The sequence below is a fragment of the Cannabis sativa genome, chromosome 3, assembly GCF_029168945.1.
Source record: "Cannabis sativa cultivar Pink pepper isolate KNU-18-1 chromosome 3, ASM2916894v1, whole genome shotgun sequence".
NCBI lineage: Eukaryota > Viridiplantae > Streptophyta > Magnoliopsida > Rosales > Cannabaceae > Cannabis > Cannabis sativa.
Window position 1 is genome coordinate 72,987,767 of NC_083603.1, and position 3,486 is coordinate 72,991,252.

Here is a 3,486-nt window from a genome sequence, read left to right on the forward strand (position 1 = left end):
ATGTATACTCCATACATCCGATACTGGTAAACTTTGCCAATGCCCTGGAAAGGACATACTACTTATCCAAGGTGTAAGACTACCTATCCCTGATTATCATGCCAGTCTAAATCCAGTGAACTGACAAATCAGGGAATAAACTTTCGACCATATAATCAAGATTATATTCCACTGTGCTGACAACACTATAATCATTAACAAATTCATATGTTTTGAACTTAAATAGAATTTATACATTATATATAATCATGAAATAAATCATGTGAACCATGCAACATAAAATGTTATTTTTGATCTTTATTAATAAGTAAATCTGATTATATTGAAATGAGTTTTATTTAGGGCACAAAACCCAACATTTGGTGACCATTACGAGGTTTGTTTTGAATTAAAATCACATTTTTCTTATCTAAAATACAATTTACTAAATTTCTGAGAATGCATTTGGTTAACAAATGATTCTTTTTTCTTCTTAGTGAATTATTAAGGGTTTTTGATTGAAGGGTGAAGAGCAAGAGAACTTAAATGTACTTTCAAATAATGTTATTGTGAAAGCTTTGGTCTGCGAGAATGCATGTCAAAAAAGGGAAAATGGCTTTTCTTTTTCTATGTATATAATAATAGACTAAAAGGATTACCTGCTAAAGTTTTTGTGTTTTTTTACAAAGCATCCTTGTTGCAGAAGAAGATGAAGAAGCAATTCTCACTGCCTAAAAAAACTAACTGAAGGAAAGGCATAGAGAAAGGGAGTTGAGGAAGGCATGGAGGCTCGGAGCTTGATGGCGCATGAAGCAAAATACCCTTCATGGAAACCTCTCTGCAAATTCTCATTCATTTCATGATTTTTAGATTACGTAGAACACATTCAAAGAATTTTCTGAATATGGCTATACGACAAATGGTATTTACTTCTTCAATCTCATTCTAATATTATACATATGACGCAAATATGGCTATACGACCAGTGGTATTTATTTATTCTATCTTTTTGCAGCTATTACTGGTCGTCCTTTGATGAAGTTTGAGAGTGGATATAATGTGGCGACAGTGTTTGATGGAAGTAAACTTGGAATCGAACCTTATTCTATTTAAGTTTTACCCAATGTGGAGCTTTTGATTTTAGATTCTGCCAATAGTAATCTTTATAGGATATCTTCTTCTCTATCTCTTTGTAAGTGGATTTGAGTTTTAATTGTTCTTTGTCTTTCATCTTTAGTAATTCGTAGCATCATTGTTGAAATCTATGCTGTTGTTTATTGTAGATAGTAGACCAAGGTTGGTGGCAGGATCTGCTGAAGGGTACTTTGGACATGTTGATGGGAAGCCTAGAGAGGCCAGAATAAATCAACCAAAGGGTATTACAGTTGATGATAGAGGCAACATTTATAGTGCAGACACTGCAAATATAGCAATCAGGAAGCTTAGTGATGCTGGAAATTTCCATTTAGACAATTTGTTGTGTTTGTTTGTGTATTTCCTTTACCAAATTGGGGTTTTTTTTATTTGGTATATATATTGAATTTGAATGAAAATTGTGTGCTGTTTATTAGGTGTTACAACAATTGTTGGTGGCAAATGGGGTCGCGGGGGAGGTCATGTTGATGGACCGAGCGAAGATGCTAAGTTCTCTGATGACTTTGATGTGGTTTACATTGGAAGTAGTTGCTCATTGCTTGTAACTGACAGAGGAAATCGAGCTATCAGGGAGATTCAGTTCCATTTCGATGACTGTGCTAATCAATATGGAACTGGTTTTCCTCTTGGTATGTACTATTTTCCAGCTAGAATTTTGTTTTTGTCTTTTCAACTTTTTTGCACAAAATATTGTAGGTGCTTATTTTCATTATTATTGGTTGATTGCAGGGATTGCAATGCTTCTTGGTGTTGGTTTCTTTGGATACATGTTGGCATTACTGCAACGCCGTGTGGGTACCATTGTCTCTTCGCAGAATGTAAGTAATACCGCACCCTTTCTTATTAGGTATTGTAACATGTGAGGATGAGTCTTTTTATTGTGAAGAGAGCAAGAAAATGTTTTAGCATAAGTCAAAATTTCTTTGATTTCATTTGGTAAGAGTACAACATTTGTTTACATGTGTTGTATTGGTTTTTTCAGGATCTAGGCCCCGAGAAGACGAGCTTTACAGCAAGTGCATATTAGAAGCCTCGGAAATCAGTCAGGCCACCTTTAATCCCAACAGAAGACGAGCAGGAGAAACAAGAGGAGGGGTTCTTTGGATCGATTGGAAAGCTATTGGTAAACACTGGAACAGCTGGGATGGAAATTTTTGGTGCAACCTTTCCTAGCTTTCGAAGAAAACTAGCTTTGGACTATCAATATCAAAATCTACAACAACAAAAGCATTTGAATACTTGGCCTGTGCAAGAAAGTTTCATATACCAGATGAGGATGAACTTCCTTCCATTGAAACAAGAACCCCAACACCTCGGAAAACATATGCTTTCATGTCCAAGGATGCTGAGAAGTTGCAAAGCCGAGCCTTCTACAATGGTTGGGACGATGACCTTCAGCAGCAGAAATAACAACAATAGCAGCAACAACATCAACAGTAACAACATCATAACATGTACCACTCATCTGTGCCACATACTTACTACGAGCAAAATTAGGAAAAAACTAACGAAGTTATATTTGGGGCAGTTCAGGAGCATGACCGAAGGCACCAAACTGTGATCATAAAGCCAGTTGACAATGGGGCTCCCATGTTTGATCATCACAACATTTCATCTAGAATCAATTCCATGGGCTATAATAATAACTAGGGCAGATGAATGAATGATATATATATATATATATACATATAGAGATTATTAGTTTTGACTTAATTTGGAGCACATATATAGTATTGAGTATTATTGAGCATGGGTTCTCTGGAGATGTAGAGGGTCATGTCTATTGGGGTGTGAGGTATATTGAATATGTTCAAAGTAATCAAGGCTGTTATTCAAATATTGGTTCAACACATATATTAAGAAAAAAATATGGGCAAGCTTATTATTTTTTATAGGTTGTTCTCTGCTGAGGAAACGAAAAAATAAACACTATTAATATGCTTTTTTTTTTTTATTTGAACACTAATATGTTTGAATGAGCCTAAACTTGGATTACAATCCTAGCAAGTTGAAGTGGATAGTTGGAGAGAGGGGTGGAGAATGTCCAAGCTTGAGGATGAAGCTCAAAATTTTTATTTTGAATAAATTGTTTTAATTTTCGAACAATTCGGTTTCAATTTAGTTTAGAAATTCTATTTCCTATTTTATATTATTGTAGACAATCATTGTGACATTTTTGAGAGTATTAATTTCAATTTTTCCTCTTTAAAAGGATTTCATTATGAGTTATTTTATAAAATCGAGCTTTATATTTTGTGATTTGTATGCTAATACTAAAATTATATTTGTCTTCTTATCATGTTATTATGTTTTATATTTATTATTGATAAAAAATCTATGGTATAATTCTCT

The 3,486-nt window shown here is 34.1% G+C and overlaps 1 pseudogene; it reads left to right on the forward strand.

The window, feature by feature from the left end:
- Positions 1–672: 672 nt before the first annotated feature.
- On the forward strand, positions 673–2,784 carry LOC115710546 (uncharacterized; annotated as a pseudogene).
- Positions 2,785–3,486: the final 702 nt, after the last annotated feature.